The 10325-nt window shown below is 45.3% G+C and overlaps 1 long non-coding RNA gene across 2 annotated transcripts; it reads right to left on the reverse strand.

The window, feature by feature from the left end:
• Nucleotides 1-1620: 1620 nt before the first annotated feature.
• Nucleotides 1621-2318, reverse strand: LOC119368754. 2 transcript variants are annotated; one of them, XR_005176733.1, is made up of 3 exons: nucleotides 2236-2318; nucleotides 1882-2120; nucleotides 1621-1752 (listed from the first exon to the last, which is right to left on the reverse strand). It is a non-coding gene; the product is annotated as an uncharacterized LOC119368754 (long non-coding RNA). The 2 variants fall into 2 exon arrangements; XR_005176732.1 differs by having other exon boundaries at nucleotides 1882-2123.
• Between the last annotated feature and the right edge of the window lie 8007 nt (nucleotides 2319-10325).

The following is a 10325-nucleotide window of genomic DNA, read 5'->3' on the forward strand; positions in this document are numbered from 1 at the left end:
TTCGGTCCTCACCAGTATGTACATGTTTCTTTTATCCTTTTTTGAGGTTCCGGTGGGAGTCAGGAAGAGGTTAGACTTTTATCGATCCCGATTCTTTTGGCAGAATGATGAGTTGAAACGAAAGTATAGGCTTGCCAAATGGGATATCATCTGTAGGCCGAAGGACCAAGGCGGTCTAGGCATTGAAAATCTAGAGATCAAGAATAGATGTCTCCTTAGCAAGTGGCTTTTTAAACTTTCGTCCGAGTCAGAGGCTACTTGGGCTCAGATTCTGCGTAATAAATATCTTCAGTCAAAAACTTTGGCTCAGGTGACTGTGCGCTCGACTGATTCACCGTTTTGGAAAGGGTTGATGAGAGTCAAGCCCCTCTTCTTTAACAGGGTAAAAATCTTAGTCGGTGATGGGGCTAGTACGAGGTTCTGGGAGGATACATGGCTAGGGGAGACGCCTCTGGCACTTCAATATCCTACTCTGTATAACATTGTTCAACGTCGAGAAGCATACGTTGCAACTGTCTTACAGTCCACGCCTCTCAATATTAGCTTCTGGAGGACTCTAGTAGGCGATCGTTGGGAGGCATGGCTTCATCTTGTACGAAGGCTGCTGGATGTCCAGCTGTCTCAGCAGCCAGATACATTGTTTTGGAAACTGACTAAGGACGGCAGGTTCTCGGTCAAATCCATGTATCTGGATGTCATAAACACTAGTGTCATTCCTTGCTCGAAGCACGTCTAGAAAGTTAAGGTACCTTTGCGAATCAAAGTGTTTATGTGGTTTGTGCATAAACAAGTCATTTTGACAAAGGATAATCTGGCAAAACGCAATTGGATGGGTTCTGCTAGGTGTAGTTTTTGTGATTGTAACGAAACTATCAGGCACGTCTTTCTAGATTGTCCAATGGCTAAGATTCTTTGGCGTTCGGTTCATATTGCTTTTAATATTACTCCACCTACCTCTATCAATACGTTATTTGGAACATGGCTTGATGGGGTGAACTTGGATGTAGCAAGACACATTCGTGTTGGCGTGTGTGCCTTGTTATGGGCAGTATGGAACTGCAGAAATGATTTGGTTTTTAACAGAGCAACGAACTTTCATTTTTTGCAGGTTATCTTCAGGGCCACAGCATTGATCCGTATGTGGTCGCTACTCACTCCGACGAAGGCCAGGGGGCGTTTGGCTACTGCGTCTACCCGATGGGAGATGGTAGCTCGGGTTATTTTCAACCGGTTTGGATGGCGGTCATGTAATAGGATAGGCATGTAGTGCTCCTATTTTATTTGCCAGCCGGGTGTGGCTTCATGATTAGGCTAGTTTGAGAAGCTTGTTTTCTTTTCGACCTTTCAGATATTGGAGACTTTGTGACTCATTTTGTTTTTTAATAATATGAGCCGTATGCATCTTTCTGATGCAGAGGCTGGGGTAATACCCCTTTTCTAAAAAAAATATCGTAAATGCAACTTTTAAGATAAGCCCGAGAACTCACATTTAAATGTCAAAACAGGAAAGTACAGTATCTCATTCATTACCCTTCCTTTTTTCGACTTCCAATATTTAACAAGCCCACGCCATTGATCATTGTCCACATCTTCTGGACAGAGCTTATACAAAGCCTTTCACTTGATGTTTGGATTTTTTTCAATGGCGGGTTTGAAGAAAGCATCTTTCAAACTAGACTTAAATTTCCTCCAGTCTCTTCCAATTGATTTGAGTATCCATTTTTCACATGATCGAGGATACACGAACTTTGTCTGAAAGTACAAAATAATGAATGGATGTAAATAGACATGCAGACCACACTACATCTCATGTACACAAATTAGATATAAATAGAAGGGCAGCAAATAACATATTTTGTTTTCTTGTTAATTGTGAAGTACCTGTACGCACTGCAATATTGTTTCCTCACCACTATTCTTTTTGACATGACGCCAATCATTTATGTTTAGTGGGCAAAATCCTCCATTTCTAGCAATCGTGCCCAGAAACTTCCCCAAGATTGCACCTTCATCTCCTATAGGCTGGCTATCTTCATTGCATTTCACAACTATTCTCTGCCCCTTTGGCATGTTCCAGACAATTGGCAAGCTTGTTCTCTTGCGCTTGCGTACTTCCTTGTCTACTACAAGATTAATTAAGAAAAGTACTACTGAAATGACGCCCGCCGATTATTCTTTTGATACTAAGCATATACAAGTTAATTAATAGAAGCACAAAATGTAATAGGTTGTTACCTTGATTGTGAACTTGACCCTCTTCATCGACCAATGCTTGTGATTCATGACCTTGTGGGAATTGCTCACCATTGTTGCAGTCTTCATCTTCATCATCACGTTGGTCCGTAACCTGAATCACATTCAACCTTTTTGACCTACATGGTGGTCCTGCAGAACAACCATACATCTTTTATTCCAATAATTACAACAGTAGATACAGATATGTAATAAGCATGGTTCAAGAGGGATACTTTGCGGCCCTTGCATAGTAAGTTGCCCTGCCCCTTCAGCAGAGACACCACCGTCCTGTAAGAGAACACTCTCATTTGGATGGTTAGATGGAGCAACATCAATTTGCTTGCTAGGCAGAGCAATATGATCGTCAGCCTTCTCCTTAGACACATACAGATGGACAACTTTCACAATCTCAGGGTCGGACAACATTTTCATCACAAGACCTTCATCATAAATGTGAACTAAGTAGGAGCTGCCTAGACGGTTTTTTTTCGCATAGTACAGAAAGTCAATTGCCTGAAAGCCAACTTCTTCGATCATCAAGATTAAGTCGTAATATGAGACATCACGTCTCATCATGGATCTTTGTAAAATTTTGGCTTCCTGATTTGTATCTTCATAGTGCAGGTATATGGTCAACATGTCCGTCGCCATCCTAAGTTATATATAAAAATGTCAATTAAGTCATTACAAGCAAGGACAAATTAACTAATGACTACAGGGACAATTTAATTTGCCAATAGACATGTGAATGGAGAGGGCAGAGAAGTACACAGTAGCACGTCAATACACTACCATCTTATCATAACTTAAAACAGAGAGATGAGGTACAAGACCATGGGTCCAGCCACACCCACACTAAGATATAACGCTGTGGACATAAGGATTCAGGACAGGTTTAAGTTGAAAAGTGTATAGGACCTGATGATGTTCACTGCTTCCCTAAACAGAAGGGAAATTGAAAGTACATAGGATCATCAGGTGATGGTGCAAACCTTAAGCATTTTCTCTGTTCGTAATTTCAGTCATTTTTTATCCTAATGGTTCAATTTTCACAGGCGAAACTGTTACAGTAGATCGGCTGCATCGAATCGGAAAGAAGAGTTGGGTTTGATCATGATAGTCTTAGGGCATCAAAGAAAATGACAAAGGAGCCAAATGAGCCCAGATTTGTTTCGTGTGCCCAGATTGCAAACTAGACATGTTAAAAAGCTTGGAGCGGGCGCAGCAAAGCGCGCCGTTTGCTTCTAGTTTCTCAAAAAGTCTGATCAAATTTAAACAATAGTCAATGGATCGATCTAGCAGAAATGTAGAACACGCACGTATATCAATGGATCGACCTGATTAGTGGATTAGGCATTGGCACATCGCAAAACTATAGTCAGACACAACCTATGTGCATATTTTATTTGTCTACGTATGTGATTGCTTAATTATTTGTCTACGTATGGGCTAATTATGCAATTAGCCGCGGCCATTAGGCATCTACAGTACACACTGCGCTACGAATTGTTGAGGGAGCAAGCAATTGGCAGGGGAACCCCTGCTGGCCTCTCCCCGTCCCCGCCCCTGCATCACTACAGTGGTGTTTCACCTAGCATACCTCAGAGAATTCATAGCAGTCAGATCAGGGAAAGGGTGGGCGTTCAGATCCATACCAGCCACGAGATTGTACCCCTTCAGGATGTAGGTGGCGGAGCTGAAGACCAATGAAGCCGTCACTGCAACGATCCAAACGGCGCCGGGACAGATAGAGGAAGCGGCGCCGATGCAGGTCGAGGAAGCGGCAGATCCTACGGGGGTTGAGATGGGGGTGGGAAGGAGGGGGGGTTGCAGGTGGTGGCTGCACTGGCGTGTCAGGACCCCGATCCTGAGTCACACCGATCTAGCATGTAACACATCATATCACTTTGCGGCCTCACGCACGGTATTCCTACGGGTGCCACCTTACCTGGCCCGGGACCATTTGCGCCTTTTGGCTCACGTATATGATAGTGCCGCTAGCATTCATATGACAAAGAACTCGGGCTGACATGGCTAGTCGTGAACCCAAAGTGGCACTAACTTACAGGGACAGGCATACATGACCCAACAATGAACGTGTCGGCCATCAGCGAGTGAATCCGAGCTGTAGCAACCGGGCTAGCAGGACTCTGGTAAACCGGGCTGTAGCAGGCTAACAGGACTCCGGTATTCATCAAGTGACATTTTCCCGAAGGGACAGACACAGGAATGAAGAAGGACACATGCCGGCCAGCCTAAGTGTTCTGGAGCAGTAGCAAGCTACCATGGCTCAGTGGATGCACTAGGAGACATTTCCCGGTAAGAGAGGCTACTAAGGATAAACAACTAGATAGTCAGATCCCACACATACCAAGCATTTCAATAACATACACAGAATATGCTCGATATGTGCAAATACAACATGGCATCACAACATGACCCTACAAGTCAATTATTATATTCAACAGGCTCCGAGGAGCGAGATATTACAAACATGGGTCTCATGACCCAACAATCAGAGCATACTAGTCAAAGCACAAACGGAAGCTTAACTTGTCTGAGTACAGACATCTACAAATGAAAAAGGCTGAGAAGCCTGTCTATCTACCAGATCCTGCCGAGGGCACAAGATCGTAGCTGAGGTAACAAGCTAAATGTCAAAGTCCACGTGGAACTACTAGCGAGACTGAAGTTTTTCTGCAAAAACATAAATTAAGCAACGTGAGTACAAATGTACCAGCAAGACTTACATCAGAACTAACTACATATGCATCATTATCAACAAAGGGGATGGTGGGGTTTAACTGCAGCAAGACAGCTTTGACTCGGTGGCTATCCTGAACTACGACTGCAAGTAACTCTTTTGAGGTGGCGCACACGAGTCCACATATTCACCATACCAATACACCACTATGGATCCGCTTCCGTCTCCCTACGAGAACGCCATCCATAGCACTCACACTTATCTTGCCTATTTTATAGTATCCACTTTCACTTGCCACGACCTGACTAACCACACAAGTCTCTCATCCAGGTTTATCGCCTATTCGGGTTCCATCCGCAAGGAGATCCGGCCGGGGTGTCGCTCACGGCCCCAAATGATATGTGCAGGGTTCCCAAGCCCACCTCGACGGGTGGATCTACGCTTGGTACACCGTGCCACGGTGCCTAGTCTGTCCGAAGCCCACCTGTACCGGGTACCACTTGGTAGACTACTAACACAACCTACAAACACCAGAAACTAGTTGCAACTCCTGGACAGAGGTCGAGTTGATTAATAAGTCGAGAGGGGCACTTAAGCATTCCAATGCGTGGTAGTAACTGGTCATAGATCACAAACACAGAACTCAGTTCCTGAGGACGACTGCAATGAGACAACCCACCATGTACTCCAACATGGCCTCTCACCGCTACCTTTACCAAATCGTGTTCACACACTTAGCTCTCAACAGTAGGACATGTTCACCACATTCCAATTCATCCCCGATGAATCAGACCTGACACAACTCTAAGCAGTAGCAGGCATGAAAACAAAACATGAATGAGTAGGCACATCAGGGCTCAAACAACTCCTACTCATGCTAGTGGGTTTCATCTATTTACTGTGGCAATGATAGGTCATACAGAGGATAAGGGGTTCAGCTACCGCAGCAAGTAACAAATATGTCGTTGTTGCCCTAATGCAGTAAAAGAGAGCAGGATTGTATCGGAATGAACAAGGGGGTTTTGCTTGCCTGGCACTTCTGAAGATAGTATAGTTCTTCATCGGTGTCATCGATCTAATCGTCCATATCACATCTATCGAGAGGGAACAATTACCGGCAACAGAGAGGAAACACAATCAATGCAATGCAACACTATGATGCATGATCATGACATGGCAACATGCTGGTGTTTTGAGCTAATGCAGCTAGCAACAAAGTTAAATGAAGTTGGTTTGAACCCTAAGTTCAAATCCAAACTCCATATGTGAAATGCAAATGTCATTTATATGATTTGTGTTAAACAGCAGCTATAAGTTATTCTAAGATGCATGAAAATGGTACAGATGGATATATTGGATTTTTCTGATCATTTTTCATATATAAATTATTTAATTTGGAGTTACGGTTGAATTTCTATGAATTTTAGAAGTTTTGAACAATTTCTGGAATTCCCTGAATTAAAACTAATCCAGAAAATGAGTTATGGCGTCAGCACTACGCCACTGTGACGTCAGCAGGTCAACGGGGCGGTCCAGGTCAAGCTGACCAGTGGGTCCCGCATGTCAGTGTTATTAGTCTAACTAATTTTTAGTTAGTCCTAATCCTAACTTAATTAGCAGGCGGGTCCCATTTGTCATTGACCCAGAGGGGTCAAACTGGGCCCACCCGGGGTCAACTTGGTCAACAGGTCAAACCTGCCGGTGTTGAGCCACCGGCGAGGCCGAGACGGCGGAGAGCATCGGAAATGCTGCCCCGGCCACAGTTCGATGCGCGGGTGGGTGCTACGGGTAGCTGGCGGTGTGGCGCATCCAACGGTGGCGGTGGTTGGTGCTGGGGTGGCCGGGAACGACGACGGTGTCGAGCAGGGCGGCGTCCGGAGCTCGGGTGTTCGCGAGACCGGCACTGCGGTGTGCAAACGAGCGCAGCGTGGCACTGGGAAGACTCTACGCGCGACGGTGAGCATGTTGGGCGCACGCCCGGGACCAAATGGTCACCGGAGCGTCACCGGCGAAGAACGCAGGCGGCGGCGCGTGCGGGTGAATACGGTGCAGCAGCTACGGCGTGCGAGAGAGGGAGCGGAGAAGGGAATCAAGGGAAGGAGCTCACTGCGGTTGCGTCGAGGTGAACGGCGAGCTCGGGGAGGGGCCAGAGCAAGCGGGGCGGCGATGGCGATCTCGGCGGACCGAGGTTCAAGAAGACGGCGTGCTCGGCATTCGAGGGCGTCCGGTGGGGCGTGGCTCGCAGAGGGGGTCGAGGACGACGTTGCGGAGCTTCTGGGCGCGTCGGTGAGACGTGGGGTGGCCGGTCGTCACGCCAACGACGGGCGGCGGCGACGGCTGCGCTCGGGCATGAGACGGAGAGAGAGCAGAGGAGGGAAAGAGCTCGAGAGAGAGTGAGGGGCAGTCGGGGAGGCTGCGTGGCATGCGCGGAGGCATCCAGGGCGGCGGGGATGCAGGCAGGCAGGGAGCTCGTGTGGCGCGCGGAGCGCACGCGCGCGTCGGGCACGCGCCCTGTCTGACTGGCGGGAGGACAACGACGACTGGCACAGGCCAATGGGCTGGGCCGTGCTGGGCCAGGCTAGGTGAGCGCCAGGTAAAACCCTCTCTCTCTGCTCTCTGTTTTTCTTTTCTATTTTTCTTTCTCTGTTCTAGTTTAGTTTAGGCACTAAACCTTTTTTCATAAATTCTGAAATTATTTGTGGGAGCTCTCTGCAATATACAAGTGACCCACAATTATTTTCAAAATATCTGGAGCCATAAAATTATTTATAGCTTTTATTTGCTCCAACTCAAATACAATATGGATTAATTCAAAAATCCAAATTGTCATAGAAATATACTCATCATTTTTGGCAGAGGTTTCCACCTTAACCAGAAATCATGAGCATTTTTAAGGCATTTTGGGATAATTTAAAACGATTTTATTTAATTCTATTTGAAGTCATTTGGTGCTAGGGTTTGAATCAATCCCCATTTCAAGATTAAGAGCCAAATAAACATGATGCAACACATGACTAGCTAGCCCAGAGCAGATCAGAACTAGGGATGTGACAACTCTCCCCCACTAAACAAGAATCTCGTCCCGAGATTCAAGCGTAGGGTAAGATGAAGGGAGGACATGAACTAACACAAACTTCATGATCCAGATTGCACTTCATAAGAACGTTGATTCGATCATCATCTTGATCTTGACATCTTGCTCTGAGAACTCCAACTAACATAACAACGATAGGAAAGGAAAGACCCTGGAAGAATCGATCTTTCAAAAATCGAGCAACTGATGCTCAACTCACGGAATGAGACATTGAAACATCTCTTGAGCTGAGACACAAAACACACATCAGGAGAGATGGAAAAATAAATGCAGAAGGTTCAAGTTGGTAGGCAACAATTCCATGCTCGAGCAAGATGGTGCATGGTCTTAAAGTAGCGAGGAAATAATTGTCCTTCATACCATAACGGGGCACCTTAGAGGAGGTGACTCATAGAATTATTCCCTGAAGTGGCAAAAGAGTTACTTTTGATCGATAGATCATTGAAACTCTTCATACCAGCCTGAGGCAATTCACAATGGATCATTTGAAGGAGTTCGGTAGAATGACATACTCGGACTAGAATGGATGATGTAGATTACCTTGTTGAAAACAACACAAGGGATGATTTTAGTAACTGGGGAGAAGCTCAACAGTAGAGAGTGGGTCCACTGTTTGAAAAGTTATAGCCTAACCGAAGAAAACTGGGAGCAATCCCAGTTAGTGCCGGTGCTCACACCAAGCGCTTGTGTGTTCTCTCAAGAACTTGGGCATTTCCATATTCATCAAGGTTTTACCAATATCCGTGTCAAGGATCCTGGCAACGCAACTTACTACCCTGATGAATGGTGATGGACGGTGCAGATGCAAAGGAAGAGAACGCTTTCTCAGATTTCACCTTAGCGAGGCCAAGGAAACAAAATCTGGATGATCGACCGAGAGACATTTAGCACTCCGCTTCTAATGTTCTCCTTGATGTACCAGCTTAACCCAATACCAATCGGTATCTGGAACATCAAGTAAAGGTCTGGCTTCGGGAGAACAAAGGATCCATAAGGAACAACTTCTAAATAAGTCACTCGAAATCCTCATGAGGAAGATGGTCGATTTGCTCAATCAAGATACTACAATGATAGATCTTTCGGCTAGGTGTGTCGGCCATAACATCAACCTTGTCGGGAGCTACATCATAGATCTTGGAAAGGTTCCAACCATCATATCTGCCTGAGATTCAGATCTGGTTGGTAACATGATATTCCAGACTCATCAAGTCTGGAAAGAAAAATGGAAGTTTGCAACACAAACCGACGAGATGACGTTGCGAGATTCTCGGGAAATTGAACTACGATAGCATGCTCCAAAACATGAGCTGGTTCTGCTACAAACCTGTGAACACGCTGTCCAAGACAAGCATGACCACGTAGTAGTCTTATAATAAAAACACTACCGAGTTCAGGTGGGGAACCATCATCGAGGATATCGAAGTCCTTGTATAAGCCCGGGTCTTAAGAAGGAACTTCTTATCCTTGAACAACACAATCAGTGGCTTGGTGTGCTAGGGAATACATATGGAATGGAGGTAATTAATCTACCAAACCATAGAATACATTCACACATACATAACTGACTTGGGATGATTCCAGGGGAAACAAAACAAACCTTTCTCAAATTCATGGCGGCAACTTGCACCTAATGCACGTGAACTTGGAGAAAGTCACTTCTTTCTCCAAACATATACCTCATGAGCGGAACACGACGCAATGTTTACAAAGTTTCCAACACTAGCTCAATGTTCAAGATGAATCATGGAGGAGACAAAATGCTGCTGATGGGCTCAACAGCAACTCATCAGAATTTCCATATCACTGGACTTCCACCATCATGTGAACAAGGTGATAGTATTGGTCAGACCAAAAGATATAATGGTGTATGCTCGAGGGACAGCCACGAGTAAGACAACATTATGAACATCGTTGGTTCTGATTTGATTTGACGATAGCCCATACTTAAATCAAAGTTTTTATAAGACAATAGGTCCAATAACTGATCACAGGGACCAATCGATGAAGATATCATCTTTCTTCAACTAACACACCAACACCAGGATATCCCTTTGAAATGAACTAAGTTAGGTAAGCTTTTATCTTCCAACTCTCCAAGTTGTCGTTTAGCTTAACCAACTAGCTCAGGGGTATCCAACACGAATTCTTGGAGAAAGGGTGGTTTACAGGAATAAACCAACTTGATCACGAACTCAACATAGCGGTCAGGTGACAACCTGGTAATACTTCCGAGAAGATATACGGAAAATCACGAACCACCGACATGTCACTAAGCTCGAGAACAATCTTGCT

Source organism: Triticum dicoccoides, chromosome 2B (assembly GCF_002162155.2).
Source record: "Triticum dicoccoides isolate Atlit2015 ecotype Zavitan chromosome 2B, WEW_v2.0, whole genome shotgun sequence".
Taxonomy (NCBI): domain Eukaryota; kingdom Viridiplantae; phylum Streptophyta; class Magnoliopsida; order Poales; family Poaceae; genus Triticum; species Triticum dicoccoides.